General features: G+C 42.1%; 1 protein-coding gene and 1 long non-coding RNA gene across 3 annotated transcripts in view; one reads left to right on the forward strand and one right to left on the reverse strand.

Moving 5' to 3' along the window:
* The window catches only part of SLU7 (SLU7 homolog, splicing factor), a 317,865-nt gene that overhangs the window by 128,385 nt on the left and 165,846 nt on the right, over positions 1-23,634 (reverse strand). The window lies entirely within an intron of this gene.
* Positions 17,016-23,634, forward strand: part of LOC310696959 — a 31,331-nt gene continuing 24,712 nt past the window's right edge. For both annotated transcript variants that reach the window (XR_014520807.1, XR_014520808.1), the window contains exon 1: positions 17,016-21,721. This is a non-coding gene — a long non-coding RNA (uncharacterized lncRNA). The remainder of the gene's footprint in view (positions 21,722-23,634) is intronic.

Here is a 23,634-nt window from a genome sequence, read left to right on the forward strand (position 1 = left end):
ATATAAGCAGGCTGGCTGAACCCTTCAGTTCAGTTCTGTTCTGGCCTGTGAATAAACAAGAGCTGTTTGAAGAACCGCTGTGTCGTCTGATATGTTCACCCACAACTTAACAAAAATAGATCCACTGAAATTAATGCCCATAAATTTCAATGGGTCCACTCTGAGTATAACTATCATGGAATATCATCTGGCACCTGAAGTGGGAGATGGTGCACAGACTACCAATGTATCAAGGAAGAAGCTCCTCACCAACAAACCAAGCCAAAACAACACACACAGTTTCTGCTTCTAATAGGGGAGTGAGCCATTCTAAGCTACAGCCAATCTCTAACCAGCTACGGATTTATTTTACAATCTAAATACCCTGCCTACTAGTTTCTTCTATTAGACGTCAAGCTTTCCCGCCTGTACAAATAGCTCTCTTGAAAGCAGTTACATTTATGAACAGTTTGTGTGCTGATCACACTGCCAGCTGTCAGCAGACAAACAATCATTCACACCAAGGGAAGGAAATTGATGCGGAAGAAAAATGGCTCTCAAGCAATGTCCCCATCAATCCAAATAGAGAAAGAACCATAAAGAGTTCCTTGTAACCTAGAGCCTTATTAATGACTCCCCAGCTTTGTTTCTAAATACATTACTTCCCTAGTTTTATTTGATGACAGACATAAAGAAAATGTACCCTCAGGGGTAGCTTTAGAAACTGTGGCAGTGAGGCTGTGGTGCAAACAGATCCTGATCTAGGAGGGATTTTATTTATTCTAAACATCCATAAACAGTTTCCCCAAAGGCTCCAAGGCTTGAAATTCACCCAAGTCTTGTTTTCAGGTCAGAAATAGGACACATTCCTCTCCCCATTTCTCACAGTACATCACTGCACAACAAACTTGCATATTTTCCCTAGGCTTCGATTTAAAGTACTATTGCCAGGTGTGTGTGTGTGGTTTTAAGTTTGGCATGTTATAAGCTGCCTTGGGCACAATCTGGGGAGAAAGTGGCACATGAATAAATGGATGATTATGTAAACCCATGCCCATTTTCACAGTTAAAGGTAAAGGTAAAGGTACCCTGACCATTAGGTCCAGTTGCGGACGACTCTGGGGTTGCGGCGCTCATCTTGCTCTATAGGCCGAGGGAGCTGGTGTTTGTCTGCAGACAGCTTCTGGGTCATGTGGCCAGCATGACTAAGCTGCTTCTGGTGAACCAGAGCAGTGCACGGAAACGCTGTTTACCTTCCCGCTGGAGTGGTACCTATTTATCTACTGGCACTTTGACATGCTTTCAAACTGCTAGGTTGGCAGGAGCAGGGACCGAGCAATGGGAGCTCACCTCGTTGCAGGGATTCGAATCGCCAACCTTCTGATCGGCAAGCCCTAGGCTCAGTGGTTTAGACCACAGCGCATAAATTACAACAGAGTAGGGCAAGTTATCAGCAGAACTAGGTTGGGTCAGTTGGGCACACAACTAGATAGAAATGCAAGGTGGGCTTTCCAAGACTGTGTAATACATTTAATTCATACAGATAAATGAAGACAAAAAGGAAAATCCATGCCACTTCCATTGTTACTGTTGCAGTAATTACAACAGAGCAGGGCGAACTGTCAATAGCATAACAAGGATGGGCCAGCTGCACACACCTTAGACGAAGATGCAAATGGGCCTCCCACGGTCATATAATGTACTGATAGAAATTGTCAGATATCAGCTTGGTGAGATGCTCATGAGAGCAGCGTGTCAAGCGGAGAAGTGTCTTTTATTCACTTTATACCTGTATCCTAAAACAGTAAAGCACATTTAGTAGTTCAGTCTTGCTGGCACGGAAGGTGCCAGAGTGCCTTAACAATCAATCCCTCTTTCCAGGGAACTTTGAGAATTGTAGCTCTGTGAGGGGAATCTTAAAAAGCAGAGACATCACCTTGCCAACAAAGGTCCGTATAGTTAAAGCCATGGTTTTCCCAGTAGTGATGTATGGAAGTGAAAGCTGGACCATAAAGAAGGCTGATTGCCGAAGAATTGATGTTTTTGAATTATGGTGCTGGAGGAGACTCTTGAGAGTCCCATGGACTGCAAGAAGATCAAACGCATCCATTCTTAAGGAAATTAGCCCTGAGTGCTCACTGGAAGAACAGATCGTGAAGCTGAGGCTCCAATACTTTGGCCACCTCATGAGAAGAGAAGACTCCCTGGAAAAGACCCTGATGTTGGGAAAGATGGAGGGCACAAGGAGAAGCGGACAACAGAGGACGAGATGGTTGGACAGTGTTCTCGAAGCTATAAACATGAGTCTGACCAAACTGCGGGAGGCAGTGGAAGACAGGAGTGCCTGGCGTGCTCTGGTCCATGGGGTCATGAAGAGTCGGACACGACTAAACGACTAAACAACAACAACAATCAACTCTCAGCATCCTTAACAAACTGCAGTTCCCAGGATTCTGGTCTGATTCTGTTTCAAGTGCTATGATACTGTTTTAAATACATAGTGCAGATTGGGCCAATAACATGTGGGCAGGTGAAGAGAGAAGGCCTAGGGTTGATGTCCCCAATGAAGTACTCATATGAAAGCCTCCCCCAGCCCCTGTGAAGCCTTTGCTTGCTTTATTTCCTACTCTTCTCTCTGAGTTTCTTTATATGTTTTTGTTTTCCCCTGCCCTCAAGGGGTGGATCGGTAAGTTCCCCACTGTCTTCTGTTTATGTTCATCATCCTTCTCCAATGTTCCCCCCCTCCTCTTGGGGGTGGTGGCTTTTCCCACTCTTCCTGGGGAGTCAGTATTTGTTTTCCCAGCCCTGTGTGTTTTTCTTCCTTCTGGCTTGCCTCTCTTCCTTTTAGTGTTCAAGAAACACACATACACAGAGTGTAAGCAAGCAGCGGATACTCCCAAATAATTGTGACTGGGGGTGTCTCCCATGGCAGCCATTTTGTGGTAGTGCTCATGGCACTTTTGAAAATTCCAGCTGTATCCATGGCTCTGAAAAGTTGGGGACATCTGGCCAATGGTTTATTTGTTTTTTATTAAAGCACCATGGTTGGGGTTGTGAAGAAACTTACTCAAGATATTGCTACTTCCCCACCACAAGAATGCCCCCAAAGAATTGCCACAGATAACAGAAGTTGGTGGCTTGCAGCCTGCAAACAGCATTGTTTGGGGCCATTTTGCCTCAGTTGAAATAACTAGTTCCCTCACTGCAGACAGATATAGCAGGACTAAAGAAAACATGGCCATAAGGTTGTGAGAATAATTCATACCAATCCAAAGTCACCTCTGTATATTTCTGCTTTTGCTGTGGTAAGCATTTCCACGTTTGTAAACCACTGAACTTCAAAGTTCGCTGCAGGGGATGCTACAGGGTGTTCCTTGTTTCAATGTGTAACATAACGGAAGATGGTGCTCTGGATCCAAAAAACATAGCAAACCATACCAAAAAGGACATCTTAGACAACAGAGAACCTTCCCAACATACAAATTATGCCCCCTTTTATCCATGCCTACAAGCTTTACATGTAACTGGAATAAAAGTCAATATGGATATTTGGTCACAGATGCCGGAATTTAAATAAATTGTGCAATAGCCATTCTGCCAATCTAGTTGCACTACTCATTCTATGGGCCTCCATTCTGTTTTTACATGCTTCAAGAATCCAACTATGTGCATTTTGTTATGGTGTTGTAAGGCTGTCCTAGTTTGAAGAGTGTATGAATTTCTATTTTTAATTCACTGTAACTTTCCATAAAATGCAGAGCAACCCTGTCCATGATTATTCAGAAGTGTTTAATGGCACTTACTCCCATTAAATAATGAAATAATGTACTTTACAAAGGATTGCAAAAGCTTTTCACATGGGATATCAAGACTATTCTCTATAGGTAGGGCCTGCTATGTCCCTTGCATTTCCCTCCTTATCTCTGTCTCCTTCAAAAGATGAGGGGTGCGCTTTTTATTTTACTTTTCACATTCCCCCCCCAAAAAACCTTACCCAAACCTCAAGAAAGAGACAAAGCATATATATCAACAGAATGGTATGTATGACTCTATGGGATCTGATCTAGGGCTGTCACTGCAGACATTTCAAAAAGGTGCTTTTCAAAAAATGGTTGGGTAGATTAACCCTCATAAATAACTGAAAGGAGCAATTAATATGGTTAACCAGACTACAGTCATCCAGGTCCTGCTAACCTCCAGGTTAGACTACTGCACTGCACTGCACATGGAGCTTCCTTCGAAGATTGTAATTAGTTCACATCATAGCTTATAGGCCAGCAGCTGGGACTGAATATTGGGAACACATCTTGCCATTATCATCCAGTCTGTTTCTGAGTTTCATAACTGAGTATGAAAAAGAAGCACCCAAGAGAAGAAATTATAAAAATGCTGTGATGTGACATATGCTGTAGGCCACTAACCTAGATGGTTTTTCCAAGACAGATGTTTCATTCCTGCCAACACGGAGCTGCTTGACTGAGGGTGCTTCTCGACTGTTGCTATTTTGTGTGTGAGATTGAATCATATTCCAGCAAATTCAGTTTGCACAATTAAATTTGTGCAACACAATCACTTCAACCGCTCTTGGACATTTTGCAGTAAGGAAAATGATGGGGAAAATGTACTGGAAAATGTGAGATAACAACTGCTTGATGCAACATTGTGTAGCCTCCCTGAAAAGAAATCAGCATAGATGTTCAGTAAACAACTAGTGTTGCAGATAATCTGTCCACAGAATTGTGCAAACAAATCATGATGAATGCTCAAAAGCAGGTTGTCTGGAAGCAACCTGAGATTTTCTGTCTTGCCAGTGTGGCCTGGGAGCTGTCCAGCACAGCAATGAGAAGATCAAAGGCAGGGTTATTGAAGGAGGAGGGGAACTATCCAGCCAGGGAGTCAGAAGTAGAGCACAAGACTAGGAGCTGGACTGAAGGGGGTGTTTCACTAGCAACATCCGGGGACCAAGATTTTATATCTGCCCTGTCTCACCAGTTTCTTGAACGCCAGTGGGATCCTTGTTCCAAGTATCATAAAGTTCATAATTCATTCTTCTAAACAGGACTCAGTTTGAACTCATTGTAACCTCTAATTGTGGAGACCTGGGGTGACCAGAGAGGGCTGCAGCTGAGGTGTACAACTAGTCATGGGTGCATGATGGCCTCAAACTGACCTTAGTCCCAGTATGTGCCTGCGTTCGCCTCATCTGTTGTGGGTTCAGGCATCAGTGATCTCACTCATAACTACAGTAAAGAAAGTCAAGGATAGGTCTATCTTCATATATGTGCAGTCTTCAATTCTACTGCAATATTATGAGCTACATCATCCCTCAGATATAAGGACTTAGCAAGAATAAAGTAGCCTGGTTTCAAATGGAGTGCTGTTGTCAAGAGGATGACCCCACAAAAGTGGAAGGCCTGGATGCAACCAGATAGAGATTGCTGATCTCATGACCTATTGACCCCTGCAGCCAATGAGAAAGTGACATATAAAAAGAGAAAATCTATGTGGTAATGCTTTCTTGACCTGTCTGGGGATTGAAAAGGCATGTGGAATATCTGATTAGCTGGGAAAGTTGTCAATGACTTTAAGGAAAGAACTCCTCCCTGTCTCCCTCCCCTCACTGCTTTTTATTTCGTTATGCTCTTTTAATCTATTTGTTAATGTAGTTAAGAAAGTCTTATATGATTTGGGCATCTTGAAGTTTGGGGTCTTGGGACAATGGAAAGATATTCAAGGGTGGGAGCTGCAGTTGTGTGGGGAAGGGTTAGATGAGCAGAGGAAGTGAACACTTGCATTCACCCCTGACAAAATGTTTCAGAACATGAGTTTTTTTATTGTATTGTATTGTATTGTTTAAAAAAATACTTCAGATTTTAAAAACTGAATAAAAGAAGAAGGATGTGCATGTCAATGACTATCAGCTGTGAACTCCCTGATCAGAGTAACAGATGGTGGGAAGGAACGCACAACAAGAGATAGTCTGTTTCCACACTGACTGTCTACAGTTGGCAAACCAATGGTCCTTGACTTGACCTGACTTGATAGCTCTTCTTTTATTTTCAATCCTGGATTTGATAAATGTAAATATGCATTTCTAAACAATACTCCTGCTGAAGTTTATTCATTAAGGAAGGCACTAACCTTTACCACCACTAAATACAAAAAGCCCCGTAGCATCAACAATAAAGATGCCAATAGGTTGACTTTCCATGATTCTCCCGTGCACACGCCTCTCAGTAAGAAGACCCCGAGGGATGCTCATGCAGCTGTAAGGGCTCCAGCAGGCTGACAGAGTACTTTCCCCTCTCATTTCTCATCAGCATTCACATCAGTGCTTTTGGCTAATAGACAGGCTTCTGCTTCCAGATACACAGCTAAAGATGAGCATTTGTGCCAACTGAATTAGACCTTTCAACCAGAGACGCTTGGAATCAGTACTCTTCACACATCACAGGCCATCTGAAACCTTCTGCTCATGCTGTTTCGCTGCAGCTACCACATCCCATGCTCACGGAGAACAAGAACACGGGCAATAATATAGGAGGAGAAGCAGCCATGGGCTGTTCTCTTTGCCAGGCTTATATTAAATAATGCATGCTCATCCAAGAAGCATATTTTGGCATATCCAGAGAGCCTGCTTCTAAGGATATGCTACAAAATTTGATTAAAAAATATTGTTGCTTGCTTTAGTTGGGGTTATTTTTTTGGGGGGGGTGTATTGTGGGCACATTCAATAGTAATACAGCACTAAAATTTGAGAATGGAAGGTGTGGGTCATCTGGCAACTGTCTACCTGGCCTGGAATAAGCATCCTCCCCACTTGAGTGACCAGACCAGGACCAAATGAGGATGCAAGTCAGCCTGAGTTGTCTCCTGGTCCCTTGGGATGCTGCTGCTGGTTTGACACTGGATCTAAAGGCTGCTTGTGGAACAAGCTTAAGTGGAAGGTTCCTGACTAAAGAATTTGCAGGCTGCAGCTACAAAATGGGCAAGAAAAGGATCAAATAAAGCCATAGCCAAGCCTCTGCTCCCACCTAAGGTAATTTTTCCTGGTCACCTTTAGGGGGGACAGGAGTCATGAAATCCGCAGAAAATGTAAACCAAATGATTACCTTTTCCTATCAACTCTGGGGACAGAATTGTTTTTCCTTCTTCTTCAGTTCACTCCATTATATTGAGATGTTCTTGAGATTACACACAGTTGTAGCTTCTGAAAGTGAAAAGCAGTTTCCATTACAGATGAAAAGTCAATTTCAGTTAGAGTTGAGCTGAAATGAGGATGGAGGGGGTGCTTTTGGTTTTGAAGAGTTCCTAATGTGTAAAACTTTTATGTCCCATTGCAAAAGGGAGTGCAAGTGAGCAGCTCTAAGACACAAAGCACCTTTGGGTCAGCTGCTCCAAAACAGAGAGGGCTGACCTTTTAGAACAGGGACAGGGCCATTTCTCGCCCCTCCCTCCCATATGATTTCCCTCTGCATGATGTTACTCTGCATCCAAATCTGATTGGCTATGTGGCACTGTATTGTCATCACATCAACTATGTGGGCCTGGATTGGCTGGAAATGAAATAAAGGTAGGATGGCACCAGAGTAGCAGCAAGGTGGGAAACCAAGTGTCTATAAACAGAAATGAGGCAGGACTAAGGGTTAGGGGCAGGTTGTGTAACTGCTGCACATTATGACCAAGGAAAACTCTTAACATCCAAATGTTGCAGGCAGGATTCAAATCTGGCAGCTTTTGGAAGAGAGTTTAAATGCGGTCAGTTTTACTTTGTCCTCCTCGATACATTTCTGTTTTGCTCTTTGCAAATGGCATATTCACAAACTTTCTCAGTGGTGTTAATGCTTGAATTATATGCTTGGCTTGTGGCTATACTTCTGGCAGGCTTCTCTACTGTTTGGATAGCTTCATGGCCTGCGTGCCAGCCAGACATCATAATCCTGCATAATTTGTGATAACCAGGTGGCAAACTTTCAATCTAAGCCACGTACAAGTGGAGGTGTTGCATGTGCAGGCCACCTCATTCTTTCAGTCGAGGCAGCAGATTCACCCATGGGTGCAAAGCAATGTTATTGTAGATCTCCCACCCCCAGCGAAATGAATGAGAAAGCCATTGCAGGGACAGAGGCTTCTGTTCCATGTTTGAACCTGAATGCTTTCTTCCAGTATAAGGATATGGTTCAAATGCTGTCCATCTATGAATAGGTAACATGCAATTTCCCCATGTGGTTAGACCAGCATGAGGAAGAGTGCAGATGTGCTGCCCAGTCCCACCCCTTCCAGCTCTCCCTTGTCTTGAAGGGCTAATGTCTGCAATGGGCAGGCTGATGTCCTCTTGGAGGCTTTAAGCAATCTAGGCTCCTGATCACACATGATTCTATGTAAATCACATTGCGGTGGGTTCTCAATGTACAACAGGCTTCCTGCTGCAGACATTTGCCTACCAATTTGTGGAGGCTGGTGGGGCTGGCTGACAGGGATGTTGACAGAGGAGGCAGAGAAAGACAGCATCTCTCCACTCTTCCCATCATATGAAGAATCATATGCATTCATCAGGGGAAGAATGCAGCTGGTGGAGGAGAGAGAGAGAAGAATACCATTGAGTGCCAAACCTTGTGAACTGTATTTCTTCCTTTCCAAAAGGAACAGAAATGTTTCCAGCCTAATTTCGGGTCTCCTGGATATTCATTATCTTTCATGCTGTTTGCGGATGGCTCTGCTTTGCTCCCAAAGCAACCAGCACAGGGCTAGAGCTGCCCATTTTGCTATTACAGGGAATGAAGATCACTCATGGTTTTATCACTTAAAACCTCCGCTTTCCGGTTTTGCAGTGTGTTTGGTATAGCAATTGTAACAATATACGTAAGATAAAGGCAATTATATTGCAATAATGTTTTCAAAAGCTTGATGAGTTCACTGTGGCAAATGACTTCGACTCTGTTGTACTGACAAATTTAGTTGAGAGAACGCTGGGGAAGGAGGATGTAAAACATATTTGACCAAAAGAGGGCAGAGGCGCATTGTACAGAGTGATGAAATGCGGAGACACGTAATCAGCCTAGTTACTTGGGTTTTTATTGCAGCACCTGGAGCACATAGGATTTTTTAATATATTTTTTACTTTTGCACCAGAAAATATGACACAAATAGTTGGTTCATTGGGTTTCCACGGTTATGGTAGTTTGTAGAGAATTACTGCTGGCACCATAGTTTAGAAAACACACACACACACACACACACACACACAATTGATAAAGAAAGCATTAAAACATATAGTATGAAGGGGGGGGGAGGGATCTGTTCTGTATGTCTGTATGGTAACAGAATCCTGACTTCTTGTACGTGCATAATCATATCCCATGTACATGATTTCCCCCTAAAATAACAATACTGCTAGCCTGGAAAAGAGAACAATGTATTAACATGGCTGTAGCCTTCATCCCAGAAAATGTTACTTTCTTTTATCAGGGTTTTAGGGTTACACACATTTTGAACTTGTCAGCCTTGACAACATTCTTTTAATTATCTGTTTATGTTGGGATGGGGACTCCATTTTCATTACTATTTAGATGATAATGTGTGTGTGGAGGGAACTGTTCTTAGCATCTTTTTATAATTCATTTGCATCAGTCTAGTAACAGTAGACTATGTGTGGAAAAAACCAAGTCCCCAAGTGGATCATTCTTCCAGACCTGAATCTGTTTGCTTAGACACTCCACTGCTTCTGCTCTATTCAGCACACTGCTGTATAATGAACATGCTGCAAAAGATGGAGAGACCTATTTAGATAACCATATAAATGAATCAAGTACCATATATGGATTATACCAGGTTTGGCATTGGGAAACCGTGAAAACTGTGCAGCTGGAGAACACATCCTGAAACCATGTTCATTACCTAGATGGTTTTAACACATGGCTGTAGGCTAGACCTGTGTTCTTTCCTGGGCTTTTACCTGCACTTGTACCTCCTGTTCTTCCAGGGATACAAGGAAGGATAAAGTGGACCTCCTTCTTGCCAGTTCTTTACCCTTATCAAGTCAAACATCCTGGAATGGCCTACTGAATATTACTGATGCACCTTCAGACATTTCAGCAGGGCAATTGCAGAGATGTCAGGATTTATGGGGAAAGACATACAGAGCTCAGCATTGTCAGAGTAATGGCAATATTTTGCATTGTACAGTATTGCCTGTGAATTCATGAGCACCCGTGTCTCCAGGACAAGCATTTTGTGACAGCAATAAGTCTGGAAATCAGATGTCATCTGGGGTCTATAGAAATGGGCTTTTGTTGTATTTTATGCTGAAAACGTTTAATTAAAAAATGATTATTAAGAAACAATGCATATTACATGCATAATCTGTAGTAAAACTGAAAGAGAATGAGAGACACGAAAGTATAGTCTCTGATAGGACGGACAGATGCCGAAAAGCACAGGGCTGGTGCACCTTCAATAGCTGTGTCAAAGTGGGAATTTCAGCAGGTGTAGTTTGTCAAGTTATAGCTGCTGAAATTTCCTTATCTAGAAGACCATTAAAGGCATGGGAGGCCTATCCTCTTTTGCACGGGACCAGCCTTTCTCTGGGAGAATGCTGCTTCCTTGATTTGCCACTTGGTAGCCTTGATGCTTACATCACTCAGAGTTAATGGTAGACTTTGCAAGAAGTGCAAAGGCCAAATAGGTGAGTTTGCTTCCTTATTGAAAAAGTGGAATGAGACAAGGAGATGTTGCAACAGTGAGCTTCTTGGGAAGATGTAAAGGGAGCATATGTTTGCTGAGGCCAGGCCTGGTTTTCAGTTTAAGCTTCTGTTTAGCTAAGTGGCCCATATCTGCTTGGCTGCTGTGAAACCCTGCTATCCTGTCACCTTTCTCCTCAGAACATGATTATATTCCCAAAGCTTGCTGCCTCTGCTGTTGACACAGAATCCTGTAATCTGATGCCCATGTCTAACACCAGAGCTGTGTCACTGCTATACCTCCTGCTGGCTGTAATTTGTCTGCTTCTGTTGCCTGTTGCTAGTAGCACACTCCAGGAAACAGGGCAAAGAAGTAAGCAGGGGTTAAGAGCTGCTAGCGCATCTGCTATGGCCAAGAAAAAAAGAAAGAAAATAAAAGCACAACCTGTGGTCAGGTGTTGTTGAAGACAGGTAACTGGTGGATGGTGTGACCTCGATTGTCAACAAACGAGGCTTAGCAACAGCAGATGTCAGTGAAGCCAGGCCATATGTTGTTACACAACTGCATTGGAAGCTGACACAGTTCCAATTACAATACATCCCCATGGAGACGGGTTCTGCTAATGATTAATGACTCTTGATCTCTTGAGCTGTTTCTACAAGAGCACTAATATTTGACATAAAAGCACAGAGCTCTGCTTTCAGAGTTGCTGCATGTGTGTGCTGGCCACCACCTGTTGTTCAGGGACCTATCCCTTTAGTAAACACAAGGAAGGGTGAAGGAAATAGGGAGAAAATGTTTATATGTCAATAGAAGTCCATGTAGGTATAGCAACAGTATAAACAGATAGCCGCTGCTTGGCTGGCAGTGAGCAAGGGACAGGCCCTATTTTGCAGGACTGCGGGAATGAATTATTCAAGTCACACTGTTTGTCATTTTCCAGGCAGAAACCTTTCCCCTCTGGTCATTGGTAAATCCCATCTAGGAGATTACCTGCCAGAGAACACCATTTCCAAATCTTCAACACTCCACTTGCTAATTTCCAGGGCATCTCTGCTTGAAATACATTATTTACAAGAGAGCTTTGTGTGGAAAGGTATTAAGGAAAGTTGCATAAGCCTTGCAAACCTGGCTTAAATTAGGAGCAGATAACAAGGATCTGCAACATAATTCTTGCGGCTTGGCTACAAAGAGGCCTCGTCACCGTAGGTAAGCTTGTAAGCATCAGCCCGGTGTCTTCAGCTCTCTGTGCGTCTGTTTCATGGTTATGTTTCGCCATGGAAATAGAACAGCAGCTCCTTTTCATTCCTAGGAATGTGCCCCACGCAGCACTTCCTGGGCTGCCAAGGATGTCAAAACAAATAAGATATGGCAGTCTTTCTCAATGCGCTGCCGATTCTTAACGTTAAGGGAACACCAGCCAGCAAGCAGTGAATTTCATAATGAATAAACGCTAATTGCAAAACCAAGAGCTGTAAACTTGGGACAGAGACCAAAACCTTGAAATAATTTTGGTTTTTGAGCCTTTTTAAAGGGGGGGGGAGGAGATTTGAACTATGCAGTCGTAACAGCTGCTAGAAAGGTGATGTGACTGCAATAAATGGCTTTTGCTGTTTAGCAGCTACTGAAGGCAAGGATGTGTGCTTGCATGGAATGGAGCTGACCTCACCAGGGTCTGCTTCCAAACCCACCAGGATGGGATTGGTCCTCTTCAGTTGCTGCTCGGCAGCAACAACTGGTTATACTACTACTGCCACTGTCTGGTAGCCCAGGGCAGAGCTATTGTTGCTGGACTACAACTCCTATAATATCCATCCAGCTTACCAGTGGGCAGAGATGATGGAAGTTGTAGTCCAACAACAAACACCTAGAGACCCAAGGTTGAAGAAGGCTGGTCTAGGGGACAATCACTGCTTAGATCTGGTTGCAGCTTAAGTACAGTGTAAATACAAATATTTAGATCTTGGCATCTCATCTTCTAATTTCAGATGTATGAATGAAGGCTGTTCAGCAGTGAAGGAGGCGTATTTTACAGGTGCTTATTGTCTCTTTACATATCCCAGGCTGACCATGGTTAAATAAATGGGCTGCAATGCTTATTGGCTGAAATAAAGCTCTGCTTAGATCTACAGAGAAAATACAGGCAGTGAGAAAAAGCTGAACAGTGAGGAGCCTTGGAAATAACTTTTTGTTATTTTAAAGGCTTCAGACTAATGATGTATGAAATGGAACTATTAATAGGGAAGCACCGAAGGAAGTTATGAAATTGCCAGAAGCATGTGGCTTCAGAAATTCTATCAGGGACAAAGAAGAAAGCACAAATGATTTTTTTTTTTTGGGGGGGTTCCCTTTTCTGGATCTCATCTGAAGGGAATAGATATATGGTCTATAGTGAGATGCATACTCTGACTACCTTGCTATGTGGAGGGGGTGTTATGGGTCTCCTTTGTTGTAGGAGATGCCTGTTCAAAGTCCCTGGCTGAGTCCTTCCCCCCCACTCCATAGCATTTCATACAGATATCTTAAAATAGAAGCATTTTCCAATCAAGATGTCACAATTTGGGTCACTTGATAATTCACTGTGTGTTGTAAACCAACTTCTATCATGAACTAGAGACACTCTGTTCTTTTAGTCCTTGTAACTGAAAATGAGAATTGTTAACTGACATTTTTGATTATGTCTGAAAGCAGCACTGGGTTTGTCTGGAGCTTGGAGAAACTTGATATTAGAGGCCAGAATTTCAAAGTTATAGGATTTGTTGAACCTCACTATACCTGGTTACTCCAGTGGTATGAAATTAAAAGAATGATAGGCCAGATTTCTTGCTGCCCCAAGGGTTGTATTCAACTACCGTATTTTTCGCTCTATAACACGCACCCGACCATAACACGCACATAGTTTTTAGAGGAGGAAAATCCGTAGGCATGCCACCCATAGCACTCACAGACATTTCCCCTTACTTTCTAGGAGGAAAAAAGTGAGTGTTATGGTGCAAAAAATATGGTAAGTCCTCCTATGAGCACTTTACCCTAGTTTTTTTACACATTACTTTACAGGAGAACTGCATCTCAACATTCAGAGAAGTGCAACTTTCAAAGGATGGCTGTGTTTTGGTTCACATATTAGGTAAATTCATATTTAAATGTGAACTGAACTGAGGTCTTCTCCATCCCTATTTAGGGGGAAGCCAGAGGAAGAGAAGCAGCAAGGGGAGGTGTAGTACTCTTCATAGCTTTGTAGTAAAGAATTGGCTTTATATACGCAAAGTCCCAAGTCTAATCTCCAGTGAAAGGACTTCAGATCAGAAAAATGGAATGGACTTCTGCCTGTGATCTTGGAGGGTTACTGCCTGTTGGATTAGTATGAAGACGCTAGCTTCCTTAGCAAGAGGAGTCATGAACCTAAGATTGGTGTGAGCATATATGGCATTTCTGCCTCAGGACTCTTCTTTACGCCTAATTGGCTGCAGTAGTTAGAGGTACAATTGTTGCCAGAGAAAGTTAATTCTCAGGAGAATACTGTTTGCAGGAAAGGCCAAATTGTCCTCTGTACCCATCTAGGAGTGGCACTTTTGAAAAGCCCAGTGGCACCATTCGGACACCAATTCCTGTCTTCATTAACCTCCCCACCCACCTGGTGCTGCCCGAGGTAGATTGTTTCATTCTGATTGTTTCAGCAAAGTGTCCATGCAGTCTTAGCAATATATCAGCATTAAGTTTCCATTTGTCTCTGAAGTACCTTCTACTGATGGTTTCTAATAGCTCTTTAGACTGGGATTCATAACCATTTTCTGCAGCTAACAACAATGCCAATAAAAGTTTTTAAAATGCCAGTGCAAGTCTATGCCTACTCAGAAGTAAGCCCCACTGAGTTCACTGAAGCTCCTAGATTAAGTGTATATCTCATGGGTGGGGAAATTAATACCTGGGGGCCAAATGTGGTCCTCTGAGCCTTTTTATCCAGTCACTGAGGCTCTGTCAAGCCACACTCCTCCCTGCTCTGATCATGGCTGTTGACTGCTTGGGTGAAGGATAGAGAGAAGTGTGTAAGTCTCTGTAGAAACTAGGCTAATGAACGAAGGTAAAATTTATATTTATTGCTCTGGCCACTTTTGATTCTTCCTCCACCCACTATTGACATGTGGTCTCTTGACGATTTCCCAGATAGGAACATGGCCCTCCATCTGAGAAAATATATGGGTATGCAGGAATAAAGTTCAGCTTCTCTGCTGTCACTCTTGTTTCCTTAAGCTTTTTATTCTCTATTTTGTATGTATCTTTGCAAGTTTTGTTTTTTTAAAGTTTTCTAGTTGCCTTCTTATCCTTTTGGGAAAGGGAGTGGTCAATATGATCGACTCCATGCTGGTAGCTTGGAGAGATAACAGAATTTCCAGCAGTGACGAGATGTGAAAAAAGACAACAGTCTGAAAGGAAAGCTTAAGAACTCTGTCTTTGCTGTGTTCAGTTTGAGATTTCAACAGGATATCATTCAGGAACATTTGTCAGAAAATATTTTCAGGAGCTTATGCTTTGTTTACCTTCAAAACTGTGGACAGAACATTCATTTGTAGACTAGTCTCTAGAAATTTTGGGTGGCAGACCAACTAAAATTAATGAGCATGATTAAGTTAGGTCCATTAATTTCATTAGGTTTACTCTGAGTAAAACATAGCTGAATGCTGCCCAAGGGGCTGGTAGCTTTATTTAAAAGGGCTTGTCTTGCTAGAGTCTTTGATTTTATCAGAAAGCTCACCAGCTCCAATCTGCCATGACCATACCTGTCAGTTTGATGCAACTTGAAAACTTGTAAGCCATGGGATACAGGATTTTGTCATCCTACTGCAACCTTCTCTTCCCCACAATGTGCATGCAGTAAAAAGTGTGTTGTGAAGTCATTTAGATTCACATTTCTCTACTCTGCCATCTCATACATTGCTTCTTGTGGGAGGGATGCAAAACACAATGAAACCATGTCATGAGTTTTGATGCATGAGTTTTGATGAGTATTTTGATATGCCTTGATGCTCCTGTAAGTATGAGTTCTCATGCCTCCCATTGTGGGTGACCTTTGCAGAACTGCATGCAGCACCCCCCTGGGCCACGTGGGACTCACCAGCTGGTTGGGCTGGCCCACCTCCCTGTCACCAGCTGTTGGGGTTCCCGCCAAACCCCAGTTTAATCTATCAGTGTCTTGTTGGAGGTGGGGCCAGCCAAATGGACTGCGAATGGGCAGGTTTCCCATTGGTCCGCTCGAGATGCTTAAATAGGAGGCGGAGCTGGCAGCAAGCATGCACTTGGCTCTGGAGCTTCACCCACCCACCCTCCCTTTGTCTAATGCTTCATTGCAGGCTAACCATTTTCCTTCCTTTTCAGTGGGCATTGTTGCAGTCTTTTGATGGTTGCTGTTGAAGAGTAGGGAAGGAATTTCCCTGCTCTGCAGGTTTTACCTTCCCCGTAGCAATTGTCACAACTTTGATGGTTTTAGGCCTTGGGTGGAATCCTTTAGTCTATCTTCCCTAAATGGGGGGGGGGGGGGCGTGAAGTGGTGACTCACCTCCCCCTGTGGCGGTGATTCCAGGGTTCCCTCTTAAAGGGGTTGGTGAAAAGGGAGTCCCTGGCCATGCACTGAAAGGTTGTCAGTGAACTCCCCTGCGTTGCGGGGATATGAGGTGGGCTGCCTGCATACACAAGCATCTTGCAGTGCACCCTCCCCTATCCCATTCACCCTGAGGAGCCCCAGTTCCCCGACTGGGGGGCTGGGAGGGATACATGCCCAATGCCTAAGCCAAGGTCTTCCTACATCTGAAAGGTTTAATAAAGTTGTGGCCAGTTTTAATCCCATAACACATTGTCACGAGTCATTATTGCTTCTGGTGGTCTCTCAGGGTCGGGGGGGTCTTTGCTTGGGCACACAATGAGACCATCATATTCCTGCAGTACAACCAACCAACTCTGTGGTAAGAGTCATTAGTAAGAGCGATGTGAGTTAGAATTTGCTACAAGGGCTGTTGGCATCTAGCACATGCAAGTATTCTTATGGCTCCATCAATTCTACTTAATTTTACTTAGGCCCAGTTCAAGAAATGAAGATTTTGGTCTGATAAAATAAGAACAAGTGTTGGGCTTGTATATGCTCCTTCCTCCCTTCCTCTCCTGCTAAGGGTTTCTTAAACCGCCCTTTCCCATTCAAACTGGGAAACTAATTTAAGATATTGACCACAAACCAGGAAAAATAAGAGACCCAGAGAAACCGAAAAATAATAGATTCAGCCATCCCTAGTAAAAACTATTGCTTATTAGAGCCAGATTGTTATGTCTGAACTAATCCTTTACCTCTTTCATCCATTTTCCTAAATGCTAAGGTAGCAAACAGCCCTTACAATTGTTTTAGAGGCCAAAGATACAAATTACAGGAGTTTTCACAGATATTCCCCCCTTGTTTTCTGCAGAAAAGATTCTCTTTCTCCCCTCTCCCCCCACAATGTATAAAAATTATAAGAAATGGCATGTGAACCAGGAATCATAACATAAAAGCAAGAAAAAGGGGCACAGCCTCCTGCAAATTTTGAATGTGACTTTCACAGTGTTAAGAAAGGATCTTGGCATCGTGAGTTTGACAAATCTAAATCTGATCTCCATTTTTTATGCTTCCGATAGCTCTGAAATAGAAGCACTTGACATCATTTCTAATGAAAGGAGCATCTGGGATATAATCAGATTCTCATCTGAATAGCAACTAGGAGATAACACTTTTAATTCCATATTTGAATGAAGGCTGCTTAGGTGGCGTATTTCTGGTTTAAGCACCCAGCTTGTTTTGTTCTGGATCACAGAACATTAAGATCTCAAATGGATTTTTGGCCAATATGGCAAATGCATTGCTATTGGATCCAAAGACAGAAGTAATTTGTGCTTTACTAATGGTTATGGAGTCAGATAGGTAAAGCTACGATTCCTGTCACCATGGCAACAGCAAATGACACAGCTTATTCACCCAATGTACACACACACAAGTAATTTTGCCTTTTTGTTTGGAAAGTACTTTTTCTTTAATGTTTGGAAGCTTTAGGAAGGAAAAGTATCCTAAATATTTTGAAAACAGAAAAGACAGGAACTGCTTTGATGGATCAAACCAGGCACCAGAATTTTGCAACCAGCAGAGGCCACCCAGATACCTGCTGTTAGGTGATGAAAAGCTCCTCATAGAAACACGTCTCCCCTCCCCTCTGTGCCATTCATGGAACATGCATGAGAACAATGAGCTGACAGGCACTTATGGCCAAACTATATGTGAGACTCAAGTGGTACAAAATTTGCCCTTATTGTTGGAGAGGGTCTCACAAAATACAGCTGCAAAGACTGCACAGAAAACCAGGATGGCAAAGAAAGTCTAACCCCTTCCCCGCATGCTATTTTTTCCTGCTAAAAATTACACAGACACCCTGTTGCTTTTCGCCCCTTAAAGGGAAAATCAATGGGTAGTTGTGCAATTTCCACTGTCTGGCAAAAAAAGCAGCTGAACAGTGAAGTTAGCAGAATAATGGCATGAGGAGGAAAGGGCTGCAAAAATCTTTGGCCTCCAATGATCTGTTCCAGTTTGCAAGCCCCAAGGCTGCGTTTTTGTAAAACAAAGACGTACTGCATACAACAGAGCCTCCTGTGAAGTTTGGCCCTTACTTCTGTTAGACAAAGTCCTACACTGGAAAAACCTAGGCCACATAACCTCTCTAGAACAACATTTTCTGGAAGTTTACCTCATGATGCAGCACATTGAGTATGTGTGGACGATAGGAAGTAGGCAGCAGGCCTGGATGTGAGAAAGACAAATGTGCACACATGCCGCAGTTTGTTCAGGTACTGCTTAGCTCATCTTTCGTAGAGATAAACCCTTTGTCTTTTTCGAGAGTTCCACCTAGCAAATCGAATTAGTGTACAATAAGGGTTTTTCTTTTTTTTCTTTTTTAAAAATGCATAGCTGGTGCCACTAGGCCTGGCTGAGAATGCTGATGTGAAAGGAAAGAAACCCTGGCAAGTAATTAGCATGAATGATGTGCATCTGCTTTCATGCAGACTCACCTGGCTAATTCTAAGGAAACCATTCATCTACATTAAGCTTTTACCTGAATTCATCACTACTGGAAGTTCTTCTGCTGGAAGGAATATTTATAGACAGCTTTTCTATGAAGTACTAATTTCCCCCCACAATGAAATAATGCAATCCATTTTCAATTCATTAGAAAAGGGAGCAGTGTAACTTATCAAGGTGTTCATATTATTATATCAACATTACATCATTTATCGGCTGATTATTTGTAGAGAAAACAAGAATCAAATCTTAAATGGTGATTAACAAACATAACGTCTTTCTTAATTTTTATTTAGTGCTGAAAGGGGCTAACAACCTTTGCTCTAACTTCAATTTAATACACTTTACAAGAACAAAGATAGGAAGCTTTACAGTATGACCTAGAACAACCTATATCCATCATTCTTTTTTTCCTGCTAAGCAACATCAGCCATGAATGCAGTTCCTGAATTCATTTACTATTCTGTAGGAGTGTTAAAGAAACCTAACATTGAATACCTAAAACTCCACTACAACAGATATCTAAATGTTACACAATTTAGGTCCAAAATCAACTGTTTTCCTCAAAATGTACTATAACAAAGAAACAGAGCTGTGTGTCAGCAGCACATTGATGACACTTTACAACTGATCCCAACTGCTTCATGTAGATCTTAAATAGCACTGGCAACAAACACCTCCATGTGGCACCCCATAACACAATCGCCAGAGGCCCAAAGAACATTCTCCTAATTCCAAGCTCTGGAACTGACTCTGCAGGCAGGACTGGCACTACAGTAAAGCAGTGCCCCTGGTTCCCATCCCTCAGAGCTGGTCAAGGATGATACCATGGCCAATGGTATTGAAAGCCATGTAGAAGTCAAGTAGGAGAAATAGGGTCTCACTCTCCTTGCCCTCACCTGATAATGGTGTATCAGGGCGATGAAGGATTATTCAGCCCCAAAGCCAAGTTTGGGTCCAGACTGAAATGGGTCTAGATAACCAGTTTCATCCAAGAATGGATGCCGCTGCTCCCCTACAACTCAAGAAAAGGTGCATTAGCCACCAGTTGGTAACTACTGCAGACTAGTTGGCAGGTTGGCAACTGGGACAGGGGGTATTCAGTGACATTAATGCAATCCTGGCCCAAGGCATTTTGCTGCCTGAAGTGGAACCCTGCTAGGACCAGGACATTAAAACATCTTGCTGCGCCTGACACAAATTCCTCCTTCATCTATCACCTCTTCATGGTGCTGCCTGAAGCAAATTGCTTTGTGCTATTGCACTGCAGAGCTGGCCCTGTATTAAGGGACCTGAGACTTTGGCGTACTGTTTTATTGAGCAGTTTTATAGGCCATGACTTTTTATTGTTGGGGCATTGTCCTTTCTTATATAGTACACTTGTGATTGCTGCAGCTCCTTAGATGAGATTTTACTGGATTTTAGTAATTTTAGACTAGATTTCATTGTATTAGAAGTTTTTAATGTTGTATGTTGCCCCAGGTTCAAAGAACTGGACTATTAGTGGAGGTGGCTGGATACTTTATGTTTATCACTTTCACTCTTTCACAGTGTTTCCTTTTGCCTTGGATAGGGTGCCTATGTCAATTCATTGCAGCATACCATATGTCTGTTTGGCTATAGTACACACCTCTTATTTCTGCCTAGTGTTCTGTTTTAGCATCCAGCTCTTTATTATCAGAGACGTGGAAAATTTGTCTACACATATATTTTTTGCAATATACTTTTGAGCAATAAAGTGATATTTAATACCTGAAATACATTTATTTTAACTACAGTAGTACCTCCAGTTAAGTACTTAATTTGTTCCGGAGGTCCGTTCTTAACCTGAAACTGTTCTTAACCTGAAGCACTACTTTAGCTAATGGGGCCTCCTGCTGTTGTCGTGCCACTGGAGCACAATTTCTGTTCTCATCCTGAAGCAAAGTTCTTAACCCAAGGTAATATTTCTAGGTTAGCGGAGTCTGTAACCTGAAGTGTATGTAACCTGAAGCATATGTAACCCAAGGTGCCACTGTATTAGTATTTTAGTTTGGCAATTCAACTGAAATGTAACATCTTAAAACAATTCTCAGTCCTGTGACTTATAGGGTGGTTTTAAAATTGTTTAGGGAAGTCAAGAAGGGTCAGAAACAACGCCAACCAATCAAAACATTAAGTTCTCTGAGATATTCCTTGTGAATTTTCTCAGACTAATCAGACTAATTTCCCTTTTCTGTATGCTTTTAGCCATTCCTGGCTCTTGAATAGATAGTTGATAAAAAGTTCAATGAACTGACCATTGGTATCAACAGAGACAGAGAATCTGCGAAAACCAGGGCGGAGGAAGAGAGCACTGCATTGAGTTGCTATGTGTGCTCTGCACTTCCAAGAGAGATCCCATGCATTTTATCATTTATTAATGTCTGCTTGTTACAGTGTGCTGTTTACTTGAGCTTGGACTAGCCTGAGGCAACAGAGGAACTGATTGTCCTCCGTTGCACAACATAATGTTTTGACAATTGCACATTCATTGCCTAATCCACGGAACTGACATTTTTCTTTGCATTAATTATCACTTCACTTTAACACTGTGCTGTGGAGACCTTCTGGGATTTGTAAGATAAATGAGGGTGACTTGGACTGGTGGCCTCTGATACAGTTTTATTTATAGGTGCTAAAGAAGGCCAGAGACCTTTATTTCATAACACTTAAAAATGATGTTCAGGTTTGTGTAATAAGAAATTGAGAACAATTTCTAACACCTGCACTTCTCTTCCATTGCAGATAGATAGATCCAGGACTATGCAGTGTCTACTTTCAGAAGAGCTTTTCTGGATCAGTGAAACAGTCCATCTAGTAGTCTAACATCCTGTTTCCTACAGTGGCCAACCAGATTCCTCAGTGAAGCCCACAAACAGGATGTGATGGCAGCAGTCCACTTCTCTTGTTGCTCCAAGAAGCTAGTATTCAGTGCCATTCTACCTCTGAACCTGGGTAATTAACATAGCCACCAAGTCTTGCAGTCAAGATACATTCTGGACATTGGGATATATCGGCATCAGTATTACGGCGTTTAGCTGCTGATATCACTGTGTTGAAAACCAGATATCGCTGAGCCCTACCTCCTACCTTCTGCCCTTTAAACTTCACTAAGACTCACTTATAACTCTCATAGTTTGAGGGAGGTTTGAGGGCAGAAGGCAGACTACCGTAGGTATGGCCACAATCCAATATAGAGTCAAGCATGCTTAAGGGTGTTTTGTTGATTTCATGGGACCCAAGCCTGGATTTCAGTAGATCTGACCACACTTAAGAATGGCCTGAAAATATAGGCATGTGACCATCCTTACTTAATGAGATCTGCAAAGCAATACTAAGAGTGTTTATTCTGAAATTCCAATGTGTTCAATGGACTTTACTTCCAGATAGGTGTCCTTAGAATTGTAGCCTACATGCATTTTCACACATGGCACTGGAAACATCTTTGAACCACTCATACTACAGTGGTACCTCAGGTTACATACGCTTCAGGTTACACACTCCACTAACCCAGAAATAGTGCTTCAGGTTAAGAACTTTGCTTCAGGATAAGAACAGAAATTGGGCTCCGGCAGTGTGGTGGTAGCAGGAGGCCCCATTGGCTAAAGTGGTGCTTCAGGTTAAGAACAGTTTCAGGTTAAGAACAGACATCCGGAACGAATTATGTACTTAACCCGAGGTACCACTGTACTTGTTTGCAGTTTTGCCTACCAGTAATATGGTCAAAAAAGCAAAGACAGACATTTCAAATTTATGTGCCGTGCAATGTAGGTATCATATTTCACAGGGAATGAAAAGAACCTCATCTAATAATCACCAGTGTATACCTTAATCATAGAAAGAACATTTGAAAAGTTTCTAATTTTAAAGTTCAAGTTGACACAAAACTTTAGAATTTTGTGCCAGAGCTGCTTGTATTGAAAGAGAAAGTGTGAAAGGAAACCAGCTTCTAACATTATTAAAATTACAGAGTGAAAAATACCAAAGGAATGGCTACGTAAACAAGGTTATTCAAATGACTGAACATCCAATTAATGTCTTCTCCTACTCAAAAGTACTAGGTAGATGCATGATTCATGTACAAATCATATTCTAGCAAAGACTAGATCATCTTATGATATGCTAATGGAGCCCTTCAAAGTAATCTACAATCCTATGCATATCTATTCAGAAGTACTGTAAGACACACTGAATTCAGTGCAACTTCAATTCAGTGCTCCCAGGTGTGTATAGGATTGCAGCCCTGGATATTCCTGGAAAAGATCAATTATGCTTTTAATGTAATTTTCCATAACTGCCTACTCAAAGCTTCAAATAATATTGTCAAGTTTGTTTTCTCCATCTTTCTTAAGTCAATTAACTGGAACCTTTAAAAGGGGTGAAATGTAATTTATAGAGTGAACAGCTTGAAAAACCTGGAAATGTGCATGGTGTTAAGATTTCTCCAGTAGTTTTATCCTTGACAAATTCTGCAGAACCAGAACCTGAAATTAAATGATTTCATACTCCATCTGCAGTAGTCTCTAGATACCATGGGCTACATCTACACCAAACAGTCCACAGATGAGGAAATGCACCATGTCAGGCTATGCCAGATGTCAATATCAGATTAAAAATTTGTGGAGGGTTTTTGTTTTTTTAAAAAAAGAATGTTATTCTAAGAATGGGTACTTTTTGAAGTACACAAAAGTGGAAGCAGTTATTTTCCAAGTGCAAAGATACATTAAAAAGATCCATAAAAAGAGAAATTAATTCTTTTTACATCAAAGATTGGATAAACTAGCTGCAAAAATTATACTGCTTTATAGTTTGTGTAAATATAGGCTGTGCCTGCCTTGAAAATGTGTGTAGCGTTTATATTACAATCC

Source organism: Podarcis liolepis (assembly GCF_965112155.1).
Source record: "Podarcis liolepis genome assembly, chromosome: 2".
NCBI classification, from domain to species: Eukaryota; Metazoa; Chordata; class Lepidosauria; order Squamata; family Lacertidae; genus Podarcis; species Podarcis liolepis.